This window comes from Malaclemys terrapin, chromosome 4 (genome assembly GCF_027887155.1).
Source record: "Malaclemys terrapin pileata isolate rMalTer1 chromosome 4, rMalTer1.hap1, whole genome shotgun sequence".
Taxonomy (NCBI): domain Eukaryota; kingdom Metazoa; phylum Chordata; order Testudines; family Emydidae; genus Malaclemys; species Malaclemys terrapin.
The window spans coordinates 124,780,516-124,805,124 of NC_071508.1; positions in this window are offsets into that span (position 1 = coordinate 124,780,516).

Consider the following 24,609-nt stretch of genomic DNA (forward strand, 5'->3'; position numbering starts at 1 on the left):
GAAAAACTTTTTTACTAGGAGGGTGGTGAAGCACTGGAATGGGTTACCTAGGGAAGTGGTGGAATGTCCTTCCTTAGAGGTTTTTAAGGTCAGGCTTGACAAAGCCCTGGCTGGGATGATTTAGTTGGGGATTGGTCCTGCTTTGAGCAGGGGGTTGGACTAGATGACCTCCTGAGGTCCCTTTCAACCCTGATATTCTATGATTCTATGATTCTGTGAAAAGAGTGTAAAAAGTCGACATGAAGACAGAGAATTGTGTTGATACTATTTTAATTCAAAGCACAGAAAGATTTAAGTCTCATCAGTTGAGTCTGGCGAGAGATTCACTGTGTTTGAGCTCAACTTTTTCTCCAGGTTATTTAGAGATAGGCACAAGTCACAAACGTTGGATATGGTACTGGATTCTGAATGCCTCAGAGATCAGGGGATTTAGTCTCTAATACTAGTTTAGTGTCTAATACTAGTACCTAAATATTTAGTACTTATGAACATGACTCATGACTTATGGCTGCTATGAATAATATTTTATGCCATTTTCTGTAACTGTTATTAGTGGGTCTCTACAAATCCATGCTTCATTCTTATGACATAGAGGAGGGATTTACATAACCAGAAATGCATCTGGAAAGACAGTCTTGTTAATAAACATTGTAATGAACCTGCTGGCTCATTCCTGGGCACTCTGTTTCTACTCAATATGACATCCATCCAATAGAGGGGTCAAAAATCCCTTCAGCATAGGGAAGGGAAATACTACTGGAGGCCAGGAGGAATCCTGGCTCAGGCAGAGGGAAGCCAGAGGCTGTGTGTGAGCTGGAGCTGGAGTAGGAGGCTGGAAGCAGCTAGATTCCTGGGAGCTGGGGCTGCAGGGCCTGAGAGCTCAGCTAAGACATACCCTGTTATGGGCAGGGAACAGCAGGGGCCACAGCAGGAGGACACAGGGCTGCAGTCTGTAGGCAGGAGGACAGTGCAAAAGGGTTACACTGGGACTCTGGTGCTTTCATGCCCCTGGACTGTACATCCCCTAGGAGACTGGGTTGGGAACTGAAGCAAGTGGGACTGGGGTATTTGCACCTTTAATGCCTGGCAGCCTGACTAACAGAATCCTCCTTTGTCACTCGAAGGGTGCGAGTGCACTTGTCTCAGAGTGTGTGGTACACACAGGTGCTACAGGCAGCTAGGGGGAGGTGAGCCACAGCACAAGCAGCCACTCCCTGCAGTGGGGTCGGGTACAGCGGTATCAAGGCTACCTTGGACTTCAGTTCTCATTCCACTGCGCAACAAGGGTACTTAGAACTTCATGGAGGCTGTGGAGCTAGGAGCCAGATCCTGTTGCTCCCAAACACAGGCCCCTCCCACTTGAGGGAGGCCCTCTGTCTGCCTGCAGTTTAGGGCCTAATATGCAGTAGAACAGGTTTTATGCTATCCATCAGGGTGCAGTGTTACACATTGGCCCACTCATTACAGGACATGAATCTGACATAACAATTTAATACAAGATATCAAACCAACTTATAGTTATAAATATCAGTAAGTATCATGACACCCTGTGAGCTATCAGCATGTAAAGCATCATGTCACCTACCACTGGCATGCAGACACCTCTGGGGAGGCACAAAGAGGCTATTCAGCAATGCATAGCAACAGCACCCAAGATTTTGGGGGCAAGAAATAAGGAGGCTTGTATCCAGCTAGGAAATAATACTGTGCCGAATAAATTCCTGAGTTGGCCAAGCCACCAGGGCTAACACACCTGCCCTTGTCAAAAGCGTCTGGGGACCACAAATGAACAGGATGTTTTATTGTATACCTCATTGGAAAGAGATCCCTTCCAGCAGCACATTGTCTTCTAATTCCGTAGGGAGACACTGGTAAATTACTGACTCAGAGGGAAGAGTGGCACATACTAAATTATGAACATTACGCCCTGCAACACATACTTGTTCGTCGGCAGTCTCCCACTAAAATGCTAATAAAGCAAAAAGCAAAATTCAAAACAACGCTTACAGCACAAACTAATATTAGCTGCATTTCATAGAATGGCCCTTTTCAAGACATTAGGAAGAGACCATGGAAGAGACCAATGGTCCCTTTCATCCTGTAACCTGCCTGTGTGCTGCAGGGGAATAACTACTGCTGGATTTGCTATACTGCCATCTAAATGTCTCACTAAGGAGTCCTGGGGGCTCTTCTAGTTAAATGGAAATTTAGTTATAAAAACTCTTGGTCTGAGTCCTTCTTATTTATCCTGCTGTAAATCAAGAGTAACTCTAGGGAGGTCAGTGAAGTTCAGAATCAGGCCCATTATGTTTACACATTGATCTTGAGATCTAACCAGCTAGTTTTGATTATCCTGGGCTATAAACTGGCATTTGTGGATATACATTTTAGATTGTCAATGCCTGAGTAACATTGCATTTGTGAACTCAGCAGGATACTAATTTTAAATGATTAAGGCGGTCTTGGTGAAGGGAATTCATTGTTTGTGCCAGGAGCTATCCCCACCTGACTGAACTCTCCTAGAGTGCAAACATCTCCTTTCACATGAATTTTCGTAACAGGAGCTGTTTGAGATTTTATGTTCTGATTCACTGCTGCGGGGGTGTAAGAAAGGCCTGTGTTGGGCTGGCTGTGGCCACAACCTTCCTGTGTGTGGTTTCCATTTGTAAAAAAGGAGATACAGAAGCAGAGCCTGATTCTCCTCTCACCCCAGTTTTAGGTCAGTTGGCAGAGACTCATGGTTTTTGTAGCTGAAGGTTCGGGGTAGTCGCCCCAGTTTTCCAGTGGCAAGTGTAAGTCTTTGTGCCATTAATAATAATGGTGTTTGTGTGCTGCAGATCACAATTCTTTACAGAAGTGTGTGTCCACTGAGACTTCAGCTGACTTGAGCCTAAGGGCTGGGCCTTGTCCTCGGGTAAATGAAAACCCTTTTCGTGTGACAGATTCTGTTTACTTCTTGTTACTTTAATAAACTATCCTTATTTGAGACGGAACAACTGTGATCTCAGGACTCTGTTAATGACCAGGGCAGCCTACCCCATGTTCTCAGAGAACCATTCTTTTGTTAGCAAGCTGCCAATTTAGTACTTTAGTACACAGCCACAGATATTTTTGTTGGGTTTTGATTATATACTTAACTGAGATCTCAGCAAACACCTCTGTGCCTTTTGGCCCTATCACCTTTTCATTGGCAATTAGAACAAAAGGTTATTAGATCATAGAGAGCCTTATGTACTATAGTGCTCTGGGGAGCATTAAACGGATCCATCAAGCTATAGTAGTAGCAGAGGTAATCAGTCTGTTGCCAAAGACTATGCACAAAGGGAGCACAGATCATACCATACTTAAAAATGTGTTCCTATTTTAAATAAGGTTTGATTAAAATCTTAAGTTGAGATGTTCAGAAAATTAAGGGTAAGAGGTGGGGATACTCTGGTTGTTTACTGACTGGCTGTTTATTTTTCGGTGCAGTGGGAGTTGAGGTTGATCTGGTTTTGGAGGTACTGTGCTTTTGCCAATTGTTATGGCGCCCAGAGCCTGGGATATATTTAAAAATCAAAAGAAATAGAAACAGTAAATAATAACGAATGGAAACAGTCTGCATATACGGCCTGATTCTCCAGAAGTTCCTGCAATAGTGCTGGCTACAGTAGTGCACACCTACTTTTCATACATACTAGTGATAATGTGTTTGTGTGTGTACAGCCTGGGGCGGAGTGGGAATTGGGCACCCTCCAGGGAAATTAGAAAGTCAGAGCCTCTGCTTCCATTAGCCAAAGTGAACCATATATTGTTCTGTTCTCGGGTTCTATGGGGATCCATGGATAGATGGAGGAATAAATGGATTGAGATGTGGTGCTAAGAAGCCTTTTTCCTCCCCTATTTTAGAACATATTGTAGAATATCTGGGTGGAATAGCCCCAAGGCTGGAGGAGAGTAAAGGTTGCTTAGTCAGCAGTCTTGCTGAGAGCACAGTTTAGAAGGCCATATCCTCCTGTCCTGCCAAAGACGAGTGAGAAAATTATATTAAAAAAGAGAATGAAAGTGAAAAATAAAATCTTGTGTTCCATTCTGTGTTGCACCTCTTTGTCTGCATACTGTGTTTTTAGACCAGACTAGGTGCTTCAGACGAGGAAAAACCTACCTTATTTGAATTTTATTTGTAATATATTTGGGGGCAAGATTATGCCTTGTTTGATGATCTCACAGGGAATTAACAGGGTTTAAGGTATCTCCTTTCTCTTCTGCATGGGCTATGTGCCTGGCAGTCCCAGCGTGGGGTGGGGGAAGCAACCTCTGTGTAGCCCCTACTTCCCTTCCTCCACAGATAGGTGGGGGGTGGGCTAGTAGGGGCAAGGAATAGGCAGAGCCTTGGCTACTCCCCCACAATGCAGCAGCCCACACAGTTGAGCCAGCCTGGCGGGGATGTAACGTTACTGGTATAGAATCATAGAAATGTAGGGCGGGAAGGGATCTAGAAAAGTCAAGTCCAGCCCCCTGTACTGAGGCAGAACAAAGTAAGCCTAGACCATCCCTGACAGGTGTTTGTTCAACCTGTTCTTAAAAACCACCTTTAACAAGGTAACAGGTCTTGTGGATGGAATGGAAGCAGTAGATGTGATATATCTCAACTTTAGTAAGACATCGGATACTGTCTCACATGAACTTTTCATAAGCAAACTGGGGAAATATATCCTAGACAAACTTAGTATAAAGTGGGTGAACAACTGTTTGGAAAAGTGTACTCAGTAGTTATCAATGGCTCGCAATCAAGCTGGAAGAGCATATTGAGTGGGGTCCTGCAGAGATCTGTCCTGCATCTGGTTCTATTCAATATCTTCCAAAATGATTTGGATAATGGCAGAGAGTACACTTATAAATAAGGCCCTCCAAATACACAGCCGTGAAATCTGGTCTCACCTATCAAATCTGGCTAGTATAGGGGAGGATCAGGGCTCGGGGATCTGACCATATGCCGGTCTCCAGATGCTAGTGCTGGCTGGGCTTGGGAAGGACGGGACTTATTCTTCTCCTGCAGGGGCTGCTTCTGGGGCTGGGTCAGACCCATCTCTAGGGACCTTCCCCAGCTGCAGGTAGCTCCATGGCTCCTGGCTGGGAGTCCAGCTCTGAAGGCAACATGGTCGCCAGCAGCAGTGCAGAAGTAAGGGTGGCAATACTGCAATCCCCTACAATAGGCTTACAAATCCCCCCCCCCAACCCATTTTTGGGTTGGGACACCCACAGTTACAATACCATGAAATTTCAGATTTAAATATCTGAAACTGTGAAATTTATTATTTTAAAAATCCTATGACCATGAAATTGATCAAAATGGACTATGAATTAGGTAGGACCCTACTTATAACATTTGTAGACAATATCAAGTGCTTTGGAGGACAGGATTAGAATTCAAAATGATCTTGGCAAACTGGAAAAATGGTCTGAAATAAACAGGATGAAATTCAACAAGGATAAATGCGAAGTGCTAAGCAAGAAATAATCAATTGCACATAGAAAATGGGAAATGACTGCCAAGGAAAGAGTACTGCAGAAAAGGATCTGGGGGTTATAGTGGATCACAAAATAATAATGAGTCAATAATATAATACTCTTGGGGGTGGGCGAGAAGCAAACATCATTTTGGGATGTATTAGCAGGAGTCTTGTAAGGAAGACATGAGAGGTCATTGTGGGTACCATGCTTCAGAAAAGATGTGGACAAATTGAAGGAAGTCCAGAGAAGAGCAACAAAAATGATTGGAGGTCTAGAAAACATGACCTATGAGGAAAGATTTTAAAAAACTGGACACAGTTAGTCTGGAGAAGAGAAAAGGGGGGTGGGGAGGGACATAAGTCTTGAAGTATGTAAAAGATTGTCATAAAGAGGAGGGTGATAAATTGTTGTCCTTACCTTCTGAGGACAGGACAAGAAGTGACGGGCTTAAACTTCAGCAAGGAAGATTTAGACCTTAGGAAAAACTTTCTAACTGTAAGTGTAGTTAAGCACTGGAACAAATTACCTAAGAAGGATGTGGAATTTCTGCCATTGTAGGTTTTTAAGAACTAGTTAGACAAATACTTGTCAGGGATGTATAGATAATACTTAGGCCTGCCTCAATGCAGGGGACTGGACTAGATAGGGTTACCATATTTTGAGTGTCTAAAAGGAGGACACTCCACGGGGCCCCGGACCCGCCCCAACTCTGCCCCCTCCCCTGCTTCCCGCGAACATTTCATTCGCGGGAAGCCTGAAGCAGGTAAGGAGGGGGTGGGGGGAGGAGGCGCGGCCCAGTCTGGCCCCCCCTGGCATCTCCAGCCTGGGTCGGCTCGGGCTGAGCACCCCCGGCTCGTCCAGCACTGCCGGTTCCCAGCCCGGCCCCCGGCTCGGCACCCCCAGCCCCCGGCCCCGCCGTCCCGGCCCCGCCGGCCCAGCACCGCCGTCCCGGCTCCGGCTCCGGCTCCGGCCCCCAGCCCAGCACTGGCCCCGCATATCCCGATTTTCCCGGACATGTCCGGCTTTTTGGGATTTCCCCCCGGACGGGGATTTGGAGCCCAAAAAGCCGGACACGTCCGGGAGAATCCGGATGCATGGTAACCCTAGGACTAGATGACATAACAAGGTTCCTTCTAGTCCTACATTACCACGAGTCTATGATGGGGATTCCACCCCCTCTCTTGGAAGCCTATTTCAGAGCTTAACTACCCTTACAGTTAGAGAGTTTTGTCCTAATATCGAACCTACATCTCCCTTGCTGCAAATGAAGCCCACTACTTATTGTCCGACCTCCAGTGACCATGGAGAACAATAGATCATCTTCTTTATAACAGCCCTCAACATATTAGAAGACTTATCAGGTCCTCCTTCAAGTCTAACAGGCCCAGGGTTTTTTTTTAAACCTTTCCTCCTAGATCAGATTTTTCTAAACCTTTTATCACTTTTGTTGCTCTCCTCTGGACTCTCCAGCTTGTCCACATCTTTCTTATAGTGTGGCACTCGGAAATGGACACAGTATTCAGATGAGGCCTCACCAGTGCTTAGTAGAGCAGGATAACTATCTCCCTTAAAACACTCCTGTTAATACACTCAAGAATATTAGCCTTTTTCACAACTCATAGACTTTAAGGCCAGAAGGGACCATCATGATCATCTAGTCTGACCTCCTGCACATTGCAGGCCACAGAACCTCACCCACCCACTCCTGTAATAGACCCCTAACCTCTGGCTGAGTTACTGAAGTCCTCAAATAATGATTTAAAGACTTCAAGTTAAAGATAACCCACCATTTACACTAGTTTAAACCTGCAAGTGACCCATGCCCCATGCTGCAGAGGAAGGCAAAAAACAAACAAACAGGGTGTCTGCCAATCTGACCCAGGGGAAAGTTCCTTCCTGACCCCAAATGTGGCAATCAGTTAGACTCTGAACATGTGGGCAAGACTACACTGCATTGTTGACCCATTCAATTTTTTGATCCACTGTAATTCCCAGGTTTCAGAGTAGCAGCCGTGTTAGTCTGTATCCGCAAAAAGAACAGGAGTACTTGTGGCACCTTAGAGACTAACAAATTTATTAGAGCATAAGCTTTTGTGGACTACATATGCATATGCATCCGAAGAAGTGGGCTGTAGTCCACGAAAGCTTATGCTCTAATAAATTTGTTAGTCTCTAAGGTGCCACAAGTACTCCTGTTCTTTTTGTAATTCCCAGATCATTTTCAGTCATACTGCTACCTAGCCAGCTATTCCTCCGTTTGTAGTTGTGCATTTGATTTTTTTTTCTCTAAGTGAAGTACTTTGCACCTATCTTTATTGAATTTCATCTTATTAAATTCAGATCAATTCTCCAGTTTGTCAAGGTCCTTTTGAATTCTAATCCTGTTCTCCAAAGTGTTTGCAGCCCCTTGCACCTTGGTGTCATTTGCACATTTAATGAGCATATTCTCCATTATCCAAGTCTTTAATGAAAATATTGAATAGTACCAGACCTAAGACTGACCTGGCTGAACCCCACTAAATATACCCTCCCAGTTTGACAGCAAACTACTAATTATTACTCCTTTAAGTATAATCTTTCAATCACTTGTGTGCCCACCTTCTAGTAAAATTTTTTTCAAAGGCGCCTAAGGGGCGTAGGAGCCTAAGTCCCACTTTCAGAAGTAATTAGGCACTTAGGAGCCTGCATAATTTTCAAAAGTGGCTTTTAATGAGACTTCAAACTTAATTGCCTAATCACTTCTGAAGAATGAGCCTTAGGCCTTGTCTACACTACGAGAGTAGTTCGATTTTACTTAAATCGAATTTTTGGAATCGATATTGCAAAGTCGAACGTGTGTGTCCACACTAAGGACAGTAATTCGACTTTGTGAGTCCACACTAACGGGGAAAGCGTCGACATTGGAAGTGGTGCACTGTGGTCAGCTATCCCACAGTTCCCGGAGTCCCCGCTGCCCATTGGAATTCTGGGTGGAGCCGCAAATGCCTTCTGGGTAAAAAAAAGGTGTCCAGGGTGCTTTTGGGTAACTGTCGTCATCCGTCCATCACTCCCGCCCTCCCTCCCTGAAAGCGCCGGCGGGAAATCAGTTCGCGCACTTTTCTAGTCAGTGACAGCGCGGACGCCACAGCACTGCGAGCATGGAGCCTGCTGCAACCATCACTGCAGTTGTGGCCGCTCTCAACGCCTCGCAACTTATCATACACCTTTCCCTGAGGCAGATGCAGAAAAGTCAGGCGAGGAGGCTACGTCAACGCGGTGATGGCCTGAAGTCTGAGAGTAGCACAGACCTCTCAGAAAGCAGGGGACCCAGCGCCGAGAACATCACGGTGGCAATGGGTCATGTTGATGCCGTGGAAAGGAGATTCTGGGCACGGGAAACAAGCACTGAGTGGTGGGACCGCATAGTGCTGCAGGTCTGGGATGAATCCCAGTGGCTGCGAAACTTTCGCATGCGGAAGGGAACTTTCCTGGAACTTTGTGAGTTGCTGTCCCCTGCCCTGAAGCGCAATGACACCCGGATGCGAGCAGCCCTGACTGTCCAGAAGCGAGTGGCCATAGCCCTGTGGAAGCTTGCAACGCCAGACAGCTACCGGTCAGTCGCGAACCAGTTTGGGGTGGGCAAATCTACCGTGGGGGTTGTTGTGATGCAAGTAGCCAAGGCAATCGTTGATGTACTGCTGCCAAAGGTAGTGACCCTGGGAAACGTGGAGGCGATCATAGATGGCTTCGCAGCGATGGGATTCCCAAACTGCGGTGGGGCCATAGATGGAACTCACATCCCTATCCTGGCACCGGAACACCAGGCCAGCCAGTACATTAACAGAAAGGGCTACTTTTCCATGGTGCTGCAAGCACTGGTGGACCACAGGGGACGTTTTACCAACATCTACGTGGGATGGCCGGGCAAGGTTCATGACGCTCGTGTTTTCAGGAACTCTGGTCTGTTTAGACGGCTGCAGCAAGGTATTTACTTCCCGGACCACAAAATAACTCTTGGGGATGTGGAGATGCCTATAGTCATCCTCGGGGACCCAGCCTACCCGCTAATGCCCTGGCTCATGAAGCCCTATACTGGCGCCCTGGACACTGAAAAAGAACTCTTCAACTACCGGCTGAGCAAGTGCAGAATGGTGGTGGAGTGTGCTTTTGGCCGTCTCAAGGGGAGATGGAGAAGCTTACTGACTCGCTGTGATCTCAGCGAAACCAATATCCCCATTGTTATTGCAGCTTGCTGTGTGCTCCACAATCTCTGTGAGAGCAAGGGGGAGACCTTTATGGCGGGGTGGGAGGTTGAGGAAAATAGCCTGGCTGCTGATTACTCACAGCCAGACAGCCGGGCGATTAGAAGAGACCAGCGGGAAGCGCTGTGCATCCGGGAGGCTTTGAAAGCAAAGTTCCTGAGTGAGCAGGGTAACCTGTGACTTTAAAGTTTGTGTATTGAGAAGCTAAACCTGCCCCCATTTCTTTGCCCAGTTAATGTTGACTATCCTATCCAGTTACATACCCCCTTCACCCCACTTCCAACACACATTTCAAAATAAAAATAGTTCTACTTTGTTAAAGCACACCGTTTTCTTTAATACTGTATTCGCGGGAATTTTTTAAAACTGGGACGCAGACTGTGGTGCGGAGCGGGTGTACTGTAGTGGCGCGAATGCAGCTTCTAAACTCAAGGATTGACAGGCTCCGCTGCGGTGGGATGGTTGTTTCAACGGAGCCTGTCACCCCTCCTGATAGGGACTGTGTGTATGGGGGGGTCTATGTGACTTTGTGGCAGGGGGAGGACGGTTACAGATCCCCTGCTGTGTGGCTCTGTGATCCTGCCTAAGGACCGCCGCTTAAGATCTGTAACTGCCCTCCCCTGCCACAAAGTCACAGAGCAACCCACCCCCCACCACATAACATGAAAACAACCTCCCAGACTAACCAGGGTAACTAGTCACTGCATCACTGCACTATGTATGTGCCCTGCTGCTGTGCCTGCCCCCGACTATATACCCTGCCAAAGGTGACTGTCCTGTCGAATTACCAACCCCCTATCCCCCCCTCCTGCAAAAGAACATGATGGAAACAGTAGTTAACAGAAACGTATTTTTTATTATCAACCAAACATGGAACTGGGAAAGTGAAACTTGGACGGGGGCTTGTGTCAGGCGGGAAGGAAAGAACTTGTCAAATTTTGGGGAATGAGAGCCTTCTGCTGCTCGAGCTCTCTGCAGGGGTGGAGTGAGAGTTAGCAGGGACTCTGCCGCCTCTCCTTCTGTGCACTTTGGGTGAGGGGAGTATGGGACTTGGTGGCGGGGGAGGGCGGTTAGAGATGGACTGCAGCGGGGCTCTGTCCTCCTGCCTCCGTTCCTGCAGAACATCCACAAGGCGCCGGAGCGTGTCCGTTTGCTCCCTCATTAGTCCAAGCAGGGTTTGAGTCGCCTGCTGGTCTTCCTGACGCCACCTCTCCTCCCGATCCATGTTGGCTTGGTGCATTCGGGTCAAGTTCTCCCGCCACTGGGTCTGCTGTGCTGCCTGGGCTCTGGAGCAGGCTATAAGCTCCGAGAACATGTCCTCCCGTGTCCTCTTCTTCTTATGCCTAATCCGCGCTAGCCTCTGGGAGTGTGATGACAGGCTAGGTTGTGAGACAGTCGCAGATGGGGCTGTGGGAATGGGAAAAAGGGAGTGAATTCCTCAGAAAGATAAATGTAGTTGTGAACAAAGAACATAGTCTTTCTCTGTTAACAAGACCATGCACAGCACCTCTCACATGCGCACTCAGCACAAGGTCGAATTCTCGGCCTTCGCATTCAGTGCCTGGGGTCTTGCACAGCACATTTGAGAACCGTGTCAGGACAACGGAATTTCTGTTGCAGGCAGACATGGTAAGCCGTAGACTTGTGGCAGCTTAAAACTTTAATATTAGCAATGGCCTCATTTCACATTGAAATCAATGTCAGTCCCTGCTGCCAGCAATTCGGCAAGCAGGAAGTCTGCTCCTGTCCCACACCCTCGCGGCTGTCCCCGGGAACGATCCCTTTCGGCTGCCCCTCTCCCGCCTCCACCGCGTGGCTGCAAACCAGCGGTTACAGTTCTGTAAAGGAACGGCAAAGCAGTCCCAACACTAACATTCCCCTACCTCATTCAAAGCAGGTCATCATGAGCGACATCACCCTCATGAGGATCTCTGACAGCGAGAAAGAGAGAATGCTCCGGGAAAGCCTGCAAAGACCAGGGCCGTATGCCGCCATGCTGTGCAGAGCAATGATTCCAGAGTACTTGATAGTCTCGTGGCGTGGCAACGTGTCCTACTACGGAGGACCCAATAAGGCCGCTCTCCCCAAGAACCTAATGCAGCGGATTTCCAATTACCTCCAGGAGAGCTTCCTCGAGATGTCACAGGAGGATTTCTGCTCCATCCCCGGACATATAGACCGCATTTTACTGTAGCTGCTGTAGCAGTGACTAACCAGTAGAGCGGCTTGGGCAGGACAATCATGCAAAACCGGACATTGCTAGATTTTTTTTCAATAGTTGCACTGCCCATGACTGAACCGTTAAGCTAATCAAACTAATCATGAGAAACCCATTTTTTAAATTGTTAATATTCCTGTTCTGTTACAAATAAATGTTTAGATTTTTACAACACTTACTGGCTGATCCTTCCCCAGATTCTGTGTCCGGGGTAATGGCTGGGGAGGGTTGGTAGGGGATCTCTGTAAGGGTGATGAAGAGATCCTGGCTGTCGGGGAAATCAGCGTTGTGAGCGCTGTCGACTGCCTCGTCCTCCTCATCTCCTTCCTCATCTTCCCCGTCCGCTAACATGTCCGAGGATCCAGCCGTGGACACTATCCCATCCTCAGAGTCCACGGTCACTGGTGGGGTAGTGGTGGCGGCCGCACCGAGGATGGAATGCAGTGCCTCGTAGAAACGGGATGTCTGGGGATGGGATCCGGAGCGTCCGTTTGCCTCTTTGGTCTTCTGGTAGCCTTGTCTCAGCTCCTTGATTTTCACGCGGCACTGCGTTACATCCCGGCTGTATCCTCTCTCTGCCATGTCTTTAGAGATCTTCTCGTAGATCTTTGCATTCCGTCTTTTGGATCGCAGCTCGGAAAGCACGGACTCATCGCCCCACACAGCGATGAGATCCAAGACTTCCCGATCAGTCCATGCTGGGGCCCTCTTTCTATTCTGAGATTGCACGGCCATCACTGCTGGAGAGCTCTGCATCGTTGCCAGTGCTGCTGAGCTCGCCACGATGTCCAGACAGGAAATGAGATTCAAACTGGCCAGACAGGAAAAGGAATTCAAATTCAAATTTTCCCGGGGCTTTTCCTGTGTGGCAGTTCAGAGCATCCGAGCTCGTACTGCTGTCCAGAGCGTCAACAGAGTGGTGCACTGTGGGATAGCTCCCGGAGCTATTAGCGTCGATTTCCATCCACACCTAGCGTAATTCGACATGGCCATGTCGAATTTAGCGCTACTCCCCTCGTCGGGGAGGAGTACAGAAGTCGAATTAAAGAGACCTCTATGTCGAACTAAATACCTTTGCGGTGTGGACGGGTGCAGGGTTAATTCGATGTAACGGCGCTAACTTCGACATAAACGCCTAGTGTAGACCAGGCCTTAGGCTCTATGTCCCTTTGAAACATTTCCTCTAGCAGCTTATTTCCCCCTGGGGAGGGAGGTAGGGATCGAAGTGAATATTGAGAAACCTAGTGTCACACCCTGGTTGCTCTATAAACAGACCAAGACTTATTCAGGCCTTACTCAAGCAAAAGTCCTCACTGACTTCAACATGTTATCTGAGTGAGGACATTGAGACATCTCTCCCTGTGTGTTGGCACTCCATTTCGCCAGCATATGCCTTGGTTATTCTCATGTAAATTGTGCAATTTACAAAGGGCCATATCCTGGTCTCACTACGGGGTGAATCTGTAGTAACTTCATTAAAGCCAGTGGACATACTCTTAATTTACAGTAGTGTAAATCAGATTGTCCCTAAATAATGTACTGCTTGACTTACACAGTGAGACAGATGACAGTGCTGACTTAAGACTTAAGAAGAATAGAGTATTAATGATTTAAATGACGTAGGGTAGTAGCTTGGAATGCATCGTGATCTCAATGCACTTCAAACACTAGCTCTGAAACCACTGCACTAGCTCCTATTAGACTGGTACTTCTACAGCTATCTATTTAATGGTCTGAATAAAGAAACTTTCTTTTGCTGGATTTTTCACAGTGCACAATTTACAGCTGCAAAGCCCCAGTTTTGTGGGGGATGTACTTTACAAGGAGGTACAAAAACAGAGCAGAATGCAATAAAAATATCTTCAACCTAATTTTACTCTCAGTTGCAGGTCCATAATTTTCCTTGGGGTTTCCAATCTACCACATATATTAAAAGCAAACTCTGTCCTGGCTTAGGGCCCAATCCTACCTACTCTATTATTTAATTATTTATTAATAATACAGTTGTATTACCACAGCACCTAAGAGCTCCTATTATGCTGAATGGAAAATGGTAACCTCTCTGTAGGTTCATAGATTTTAAGGCCAGAAAGGACCACTATGGTGATCCAGTGTGACTACCTGATCTACTCCGACTTCTTGGTTTGTTTTAAAATCATTCTGTAGAATTTAATAGAATTTTTTATCTTGCTGCTACTTTAATGAAATGGCCAACGAACAAGGGAGCCAGTAGCAATGTGTACATTGTACCTCAAGGAACTGGAATAGGACCACACTGTTTTCTGAGCTACAGCCAGCAATGGAACTTGACTCCTTCCTTCTTTTTACTGGGGCCCCTGGGTTTATGGAAATGAGTGACCAGAGTTTAGTCTCCATCCACTTGCCTCTTTAGTACAGGGCCATAACCATTCTCTCCTTCAGCTGTTTACTGTACATTGGGCACCTACAAGTAGGAGAACAAGTGTGAGAGTTTTAGCTGAGATTGAAATAAATCCCCCTGGCTAGATGCAAATATTGTCTCCATAAACTCTTACCTGGAGATGAATCACACCTTTGTTCTTGTAAAGCTATGCTAATGAATGACTTTAATGACCTTGACTGAATGATCCCCTGCATCTCACTCAGGGTGCAGCTAATAGATTTGGATCCAAATTTCAAATCTGCCCCCACCCCCTAAGAAAAGATATGGGGATTGACTTCAGCCCATTAGCGATGAGGGTTGTTTGCAAATCTTAGACTTCAGACTGTCACAGTGGGTGAAAATCACCCTTGGGCAGAAGGCCGGCACAAGGCCTATTTTGAGAGTCGCATAAGCTATCAGTCTAGATGCTTATATGGCCCTCACTGCCATGGTGGCTGAGTGGCTCAGATTATTAAGGGGGTTTTTAGCCTCATAACACTCTTGCGAGTTCGGGAGGAATTATCCCCATTTTACAGATGGGAAACTGTGCAGGAGGATAGATGATATGACTTGCCCAATGTCACAGCTGTGCAAATAACTGACGTTTGTTTGTTTGTTCGAAATTGTAAAGAAATGGCTTCAGGTCAACCTGAAAAATTTGGGGATTTTTGACAAATCAAAAAGTTAAAAACCATAGCCTGCTTTGGTGTGAATAATGTTTTTTCAATTTTGCGCAATTAAAAAAATTGAAGGAAATTTTGAAAGTCACTTTAAATTGAAATGTTTCATTTAAAAATGTCAACAAAACCTTTTGCCTCTTTTCTGGTTTTTTTTTTTTTTTTTTTTTTTTTGGACATGAACAATTTGGCAAAACTAACATAGGTTCACAAAATATTTTGGAGTCACCGAAAAACTTCATCCAAAAATGTTGGCCCAGCTCTACTCCTGAGTCATAAGCCAATGCCCTAGCTACTAGACCAGGGTAGCCAAACCATGGCTCATGAACCACATGCGGCTCTTTTACAACTTGCAGCTTGTGGAGCCCTCCATGTCTCTCCCCTCATTCTCCGCCTACCAGACAGCGGGTGGAGGAGCTTGGGGTCTCTGCCCTACAGCGGGGTGATGCGGCTTCAGCCCCGCAGGGCACACCTTCCCAGGCTCGGGGCTTCAGCCCTGGCAGATGCCTTCTGTGGGGCTGAAGCCCTGAGACCCTCCTCCCAGCAGGGCTGGAGCCCCGGCAGGAGCGCTCAGCTCTTGAACGTCCATATGTGGCTCAGAGGTCAGTAAGTTTGGCCACCCTGTACTAGACTATCCTTCCCACCCTTTCCTACCTAGGCTTTTTGTGCTGGGCTTCTGCACAGGGATGAATTTCACCCATAGCTTGTGAGTCCACCTCTAGTTTTAATAGCTTTATAATTAAATAAGCAAATGAAAATACTAATATTTCATGGATGGGTCACATATTTTTACATTAAATAAATCCCTAATCTTCCAGTTTTTCCCAGGCAAGTTCTTGACTTGGTCTCAGATCAAGTTAGCTGAAAGTTAAACATTTCAAATCCTATTTGCAAGAACTGTTCAGCCTTCTGGATATTCCCAGATGTAAATAGTGCATTTTAAAGACAGATTTTTGGTTCTAAGAGGAAAAGGTTATGAATATCAGTAGCTTTCAAATTCAGAAGGTTTAGTCTTTTTAATCAGGGAGGTTAAATCTCTCTGACTGTTCCCAGCAGCATTTTAGCTTCGCAGTGACGGAGCTGTCATTTCCCCCCCACTAATGGCTGAAAGATTAGTTTGCTGATCTACATGCCATACCTACTTTGAGCAGGTTTGCTGCCAGAAGAAATCCCATAGAGCTTTATACCAGGAAAAGGGTCACTCTTCCGCACAGTAAGATTTAAGTCAAATATATCAAGATGAAGAGATTAGGAAATACAGGCACACATTCAAGGATCAATCTCCCAGCATGAGAAGGGCACTAAAGCATATACTGTCATGCTGGGTACTGCTGAGTCATCTTTTTGCAGCACCAGAGAGAACTAGCTTCCAGATAACCATTGGCTTGATCACTGGTAGAGATTTAACAAACCCTTTTCTTGTGTCCCCCTATATATTTAGAGTCAATTTTCCATTCTCAATCAATGTGTACAAAGAATGACCACCTGCCAAACCGCCTGCCCGGTATGTGCAAATTGGTCAGCTTCCAGCGGCAAAGTAGGGGGTTTCCAACAGGGCCTCCATGTCTTCTCTTAAATGGAAAGAGGTGTGGTGAAGCAGAGCAATTACATATTTGTAAGGGGCAGGAGATCCTTGGATGAAAGGTACTAGGGAAATGCAGAGTACAAGTCAAGCCTAGCTTGTGGGGAAAGGCTGGTTTAATAGCTAAGGCCATGGTTCAGGACTCAGGAGATTGGATTTTTTTCCTGCTCTACTACAGACTCCTTGTGTGTCCTTGGGCAAGTCACTTACTCTGCCTTGTGTGTCTACCCTGTCTTGCTTACCCTTAAATACACATTTTACTTTCCCTCTTATAAACCCATAGCTAGGCCAGATTGATACATATGGGGGTAATTCCTACTCCCCCTCCCCCCATGAGCACTGAGGTATTCGGAGGCAACAGAATGAGGGCAATTAGAGAGCCAAAGTGGGGGTGAAATTTGGGAAGTGGGTGCATGGAGCCTCACTCCCTGGAGCGTACCTAGCAGCCTGCCATGCAAGGGGATCTGAGAGCAGAGCCAGGGAGGAGCAGAGAATGGCCCTGGTGGATCCACCAGCGACTGTCTCTGCAGTCCCAGGGCATCAAAGCCAGCCACAAAGCAACTCCACTGTGGCTCCACAGCCTGGAGGGTCGTGTAGCTTCTTTCCCTACCACCAGCTGGTCACCCCCGCCCCTCCAGCTCCTAAAAGAAAGACCAGCATCTCAAGCTGGGCACTGGAAGGAGGATTCACCCCAATGTGAACAAGGAACTGGCCTTTTGTGATTCAGTCATTCCAGTGATGCAATGTCAATACTCTGCCTCCTGGAGTTTGGTACACGCCCTGGATGTGTATGGTGTCAGGGGGAAGGGGGGAATAAGAGCAAAAAAATGGAAGGGCCTGGACTAAAAAAAGCCAGGTACACAATTTCTCCATTGCCCTTTAGTGGTGTTTAGTTTAGTCTGCTGGAGGGGATAATACTTTGCTCTGTCTTTGGTTGTTGGGTTTAGTGTGTGGGTGCTGGGTGGCCTGTGAAACACAAGAGGTCCGACTAGATGATCTGGTGAGCCTTTCTGGCCTTAAACTCTGTGGATGTAGAAGGTAGACATGCCCCGAGGCAGCTGTCACTTGCCCGACCATCACTTACTCATCACAACAAAGCAATGTCTGTCTCTTTGACCTTGGCAGCATGACACGGATGGGAAGTTTATGTGGATGACCTGTTCTTGCACAGCTTCTCCCCTCGTACAAGGCACTAGCAGCCTCTTTCCTTCCAGCACATGCATTCTTTCTGACCCATTTCCTTTTAGCCAGTAGGAGTTTGGGGCATGTAAGGAAAAGTCCATTGTGTGGGCATGCTTGAGTAAGGGCTTGTCTACACTGGCACTTTACAGCGCTGCAACTTTCTCACTCAGGGGTGTGAAAAAAACACCCCCCTGAGCACTGCAAGTTTAAGCGCTGTAAAGCACCAGTGTAGAAAGTGCACCAGCGCTGGGACCCGCGCTCCTTGTGGAAGTGTTTTTTTAAGAGCACTGGGAGAGCTCTCTCCCAGCGCTCTGCCGCAACTACACAAGCCACGTTAATGCGCTGCTGGGCAGTGCTTTAATGTTGCCAGTGAAGACGTGCCTTACAGCAATATGGCCACTGCTACCTACTTGCAACAAAGAACTTTCTCTTTAGGGAAAAAAGAACAGGAGTACTTGTGGCACCTTAGAGACTAACAAATTTATTAGAGCATAAGCTTTCGTGGACTACAGCCCAGAAGTTTCCCATTCAAGTTGTGCTGACACTAAGAAAAGAGAGGAAAATTCAAAAGCTATAGTAAAACTACAGGCTCAGTTACAGCATTCCCGATAGTGAGATACTGATACAACTAGCTCTGCTGACCTGACAGACCCTTTGTTGTGGCTGCCCAGAGAACCTCCTATTGAAAGCGTGCTCCTCAACTCTGTTTTGGAGGTTGGCGTTTGTTTTTTTGTTTTTGGCTGCATGATATGGCTAGCTTACATGCAACAAATTGATGTCTCTTGTGACTGAATCTGAACTGTAATACTAATATAAAAGAGGGAGCTCCTGACGGACAGTCATAGTCTACGTTGCCCTGTGCTGGTACAATTTACACCTTTTCAGTTTCCAGTTTCTTAGGACTTGTCTACACAGAGACATGCAGGAAAGTTAATCTAAATTAACTAAAGGTGTAAATCTGAAGTGGATTAGTTTAATACTGAGTAACAGCATCCATGCAGTTTAAAGTGACCTCAGTTTGGTTTAGCTTAATTCATTCGGGAAGTGAATTAAGTTTAAACCAAATTGAGGTCACTGTAATTCTGACTGAGGATGTTCACGCAGGGACTTAATGCACTTTAACTAATCCACACCTTTAGTTAATTCAGATTAGCTTTCCCAGACAACCCTGTGTAGACAAGCCCTTATAATAACCTGCTTTCCTGTGTCTCCTCTACTTCTGTCCACTTGCCTTCACATTTAAGCTACTCAATTGCAGCAGCTTTATCTAAGCTATTTCTAAGGGCCCCTAACAGTCACATTCATGTAGAAGCCCAGAAGTCCTCACTATGATTCTTCTTTTTCTGTCCTCAAATGATTTCTGGGTGTTTTTCTTTTCCTTAAGGAAGGAAGCTGTTTCTGGAGGAAGACTTTCTGGAAAAGGTAAATAAGAGCACAGTTGAGCTTATTGGGTGGGGGAGAGATAGCTCAGTGGTTTGAGCATTGGCTTGCTAAACCCAAGGTTGTGAGTTCAATCCTTGAGGGAGCTACTTAGGGATCTGGGGCAAAAATCAGTACTTGGTCCTGCTAGCAAAGACGGGGGGCTGGACTCAATGATCTTTCAGGGTCCCTTCCAGTTGTATGAGACAAGTATATCTCCATTTATTATTATAGATTCAACCTGGTCTTCTCTGGCAAGGAGCTGAGTGACTGGTGTCCCACTGCTAAAAGCACTTTGCCTCCAGGGCTCAAAACTTGTATCTTCAGTCTCTCCAAATGCATCATCCTGTGGAGTGCAGCCCTCTTCATGGATAAGTCAGTCCCTGAAAAAGCCAAGTCCCAGATTGCTAAAGCCCTTATACATTAGGCATATGGCCTTGAATTCAGTGTGGAAACAAAGGGAGAGAGCGGAGTTTGTGGTGCTGCTGTCTTTGCTGGGGCATTAAGATACTGGCTGCTACATGCTACATCAGCTCCAGTTTGTATGATGATTACACTCAGCTCCAACTGAAATGAGTGGCAGAAGTCTAATGAAGGTGACAAGTGTGTAGGTCACTGTGGCTTTTTCCTTGTCTGAGAGGAAAGGGCAGAGGCCCAACACCAGCCAGAAATAGAGGAAAGCATTCCTCAACACACTAATAATACATATGTCCAAGAGTAGTGAGGAATCCAGCATCCCACCAAGGCTGTGTGTGGGGTCTGGTCACCCAGTCAATGGTGAGGTTAGGCTGCTGGCAAGGTAAGTGCTTTCGCTCTGCCAACCACCATTATATTTTTCTTCCCAGGGTTAAGTCTGAGCCAGCAGCTCGCTCTCTCTGCTTTCCCTCCTCTGTGCTCAGCAACCGTTAAGGATTGAATAAAACCAATGTTAACTCACCAAGGATGCAGTTTATATAATACTAATATAGAGCTGCAGGGGTCCATATTGATGGCATTACGGTATGGGCCAGATTTGCTTTTTGCCACAGCCCTGCACAGGGGCAGTGTGGAACCATCTCACTCAAGGGGACATTGGGTGACTTAAGTTCAGAGGCTCTCAGAATGTGCAAGGACTAAAATTTCAACCCCAAAGTAAGAGCTGATAACAGATACGAGACAAAAAAATGAAGGCTCCTGCCATCCTTCTCCCCTGGCCCTGCTTAACACCCACTCTCCTGCCAATCACAGTCTGGGCCTGTTAAGCACTGCTTCACTCACTAGCTTGGGTTAATGTTCTGAGGTCTCTGTACAGCACTAGTCCATCCATAAGACTGAACACTTGGATTTGTGGGAAGTTTTCAGCCAGATCCTCAGTGTGATCTTGGCTTAGTTTTACTTGTGTTCATTGTGATAAGCGTTGGTTCCTGAGCTGTGTGGATCCAATTATTTTCTTTCGGAAAAGGGAGACAAGCCAATGCACTGGTCTCTGCAAATAAAGAATAAGCGAGTTCCAAACATGAGCCTTCATCTCATTGACATTTTTGTCTGGATGAAGCTCCGCAGCATCCTCAATAATAGGCTCCTGAACTTCTTGTATTCTCCAGGCATTTAAAGACACTGCAAATTAAGATGTAATTGAAAAATGAGTCTATTTCTAAGAAATGAAGTGTAACCAATAGCCCAGGTCTGCTGACTTAATAGAGCAGCTTAACATCATTATATCTGTATTAATAACAAGACCAGTCAGCCATTAGCAAGAGAACTTCATTCATTGCATCTCTTGACACTTTCCAGCCTGCGTTTTCTTGGTAAATGAAGGCTATTTGTGCTCATCTTCCATTCAGCTAATTCCCAGTAGTGAGATAAACATATGGGTGAAAGATCTTACTTTTCTCCCCCTCTATCTAAGAGCTGCTAGCAGGATAATGATGGAAATAACATTAGCATTTGCAATAGAGGCAAATACAGAAACATGAAGGACCAACAGAGAAAGTAGCAGATTGAGCTTTGAAGGCTACATAATCAGACAGATGTGACTCTGTAACAAAACAACAACTATTTAAAGGCTCTGCTATACATTGTCATGTAGAACTTGTTTAGAATTAATAGTTTATGCATCAGGGTCATGCAGTAGCTGGCTAACACCTGAGCACAAGGTGGATATTAAGAGTCTGCCAAGGCTCAAGGCATAAATACCTTCTTAGGATGAAACTGAGCCACAGATGTTTGTGCTTATCTGTAAAATGGACATAACAGCACTTGCCTACCTCAGGGACTGGGAGTCCTAATTCACTAAGTTCTGCAAAGTGCTTTGAGCTCCTTGGATAAAAGATGTTGTTGTAAGAAATCCATGATCACCTAGCACTTCATGGTTGTTGCTATGATCATTCAGAATTTCACAGAAACAGCAGAATGCCCTCCTGTGCCAAAAGCACATGCTCCTACTACTGAGCTGAAGGAGAATCTTCATTAGCTGTAAACCATATGTGGGCTCTGACACAGAAAAGCAGTTCTGATTCTAGCCACCAGAGAGCAGTGGCATATATACCCTAGCCAGGTCCTTACACTATCAATATTTTCACATTTTCCTTCTCATCCCCTGTTCTTATTGTTTATATTACAATAGCACCTAAGGGCCCTACTCATGGATCAGGATCCCATTGTGTTAGGTCCTGTACAAACACAGAACAGTCCCTGCCCCAAGAGCTTACAATCTAAGTATAAAACAAGAAATGATATATGGATATAGATACTTGGGGCAGTGCAAGGAAACAATCAGCCAATATTGGTGAAGGACTGCTGGTGTGCTGTGACCACTGTGTAACCATTGTTAACAGCATTGTGGCAAAGAAGTGTTTTGTGGAGGAAAGTGAAGATGGATAATGAGTTAGCTTGGCAGCTGTTGTAGGAGGCACTCCCTGTAAACCTTTGAGTAAAGATGCAAGAATGAGATTCTTTTCTTTCAGTAGACTAAAATAATAAAGACATTCTATACTGAACTTCAGTAAAACTGTGCTGCTCTGCACCAGCTAAGGGTGTGGCCCATCTTCTCTTTCAGAACAGACAGTATAAAAACAATTATTGCATCTGCCTAGGGCATATAACTGATTTGTAGCAAAGGGGAGTTATCAAGAGAACACTACTCACTTTCTGACATATAAAATACACATGCAATGAAACAAAGCACAACATTATTTCATGTAAAATATGCAGCAATCATAAGGTATATTCTCTACAAACATCTCAGGAAATAGATTGTCTAAATTTTATGCATACAAATCAATATTCTAGCTGAAAAGTGATGCTTCCTAAGCCAACAAGCATTCAGATTCTTAATGCTTTTTTCTAAATACCAACTGAGAGCTTTTATGCTGGCAATTAGAGCTGATTGAACTCTGCAAATAGCATTTGTAAATATTTGTACAAATTCCCAGTCATTGTTCAACTCAGCCCTGGTCATGACCCCTTGCAGGTCACTACTTCAGACATTGGTATGAACCTTTTTTCCCCCCTAATGGCTGTTTGAGAAATGGCTTTTTGGGCATGAAATTCACCCCTGTGCAGAGGGCCAGCAAAAAGCCTATGATTAAAACCGGCTAATAAAATTTCATGAATTTCTAAGTTATTAAAACCTGTTTTAGCAAACAAAATTTGATCAGTGTTTTTCAAACCATGATTGAAAAATGTCTATAGCGGTTTCATTTATTGAACTCCATTTTTCATTATTTTAACCATTCTAGTAATCTCAAAAAGAACAGGAGTACTTGTGGCACCTTAGAGACTAACAAATTTATTAGAGCATAAGCTTTCGTGGACTACAGCCCACTTCTTCGGATGCATATAGAATGGAACATATATTGAGGAGATATATATACACACATACAGAGAGCATAAACAGGTGGGAGTTGTCTTACCAACTCTGAGAGGATAATTAATTAAGGATAACTTAATTGGCCTCTCAGAGTTGGTAAGACAACTCCCACCTGTTTATGCTCTCTGTATGTGTGTATATATATCTCCTCAATATATGTTCCATTCTATATGCATCCGAAGAAGTGGGCTGTAGTCCACGAAAGCTTATGCTCTAATAAATTTGTTAGTCTCTAAGGTGCCACAAGTACTCCTGTTCTTTTTGAGGATACAGACTAACACGGCTGCTACCCTGAAACCTGTCATTCTAGTAATGTTTTTGATTTTTAAAGCGATTAAAAGGTTGATTTTAAAATGTCAGCTTTTTCCCCAAAAAAGATTTGATAATGTCGGCAACTTTTTATGAGCTCTGTTTTTGCAAAGGCTGTCTTTAAATGAGAATTTTTTTATTCAGAACACTGCTACCAGCTCTACTGTGCATCACACCTAAACCCAATTCTGACAAACTGAATGAATGTACAATTCTCAATCAGAAAACCAAAAAGGCTCAATTCACAATAAGTATTATTCTCAGCAAATATTTGACCAACTGTATTGGGTATGTATGCTAGGACAGTCTGCCCCTTTAAAGGCCTGGGGGGCCAGTGAGCAGCTGCCCCTTTGCTGAAGGGAAGCTGGATGGGCAGGTGCTGGGAATCAGCCTGACCCAGCTGGACAGCATCTAATGACTAGGTCTGAGTCTCAGCTAGAGGATATAAATGAAGCTGCCAGCTCTGTGAGAGAGCCTGGGACCAGGAAAGAACTCTCCTGTGGCTGCAGCAGCAGGCTCTGTAAACCCCTGGGCTGAGGGAATTCAAACCCTTTAGCTATTGGAGGCCAGGGGGTCCTAGAGTCTCAGTCCTGAACAAGACTATTGCTTATTCTACATTTCCTTTTGTTTGTTCTGTGTTTGAGGAATAAACAGAGCCCCAAGGAAAGGGCTACAAACAGAACTGGGCATGGCTGATGGATCCGACCAGCTTAGGACAGACAACCAGCCTACAGGAGGTATTTCCATTCATGTAAAATTAAGGATATGGAAATGAGAGGAAGGAGGATGGTTATTTATACATCTGCAAACCAATAAGGCGACCATTTTGGAAGCCCTGACCTACTTTTATTCACAGTCTGATATTTGAAGGAGGCAGGGCATAAGGATGCCCATTCTGCTTCTCCCATCTTGGCTGTAATAGTACACTAGATTGCACAAATCAACTGGTCTGCACAAATACTGGAAGAAGAGACACTTGAATCCTTCCCTTCCATGCTTACCCCAAACATATTGACCTCAATCCTGAAACCGGGTCTACCCTTCCTGAGCTCCTTGCAGGGCCAAGGCCTTTAACACCACCTACCAGTAAATCAACCCACTAAGAGCTGCAGGAATTTCCACTGAAAATGAAGAGGCTGCTTGAAAATAATCTTCTTACATCATCTAAAGACTTATTCTGTGAGAATCATGGCCACTCCCACTAGTAACTAATGCCAGGGTTGCCATACCAGTCACC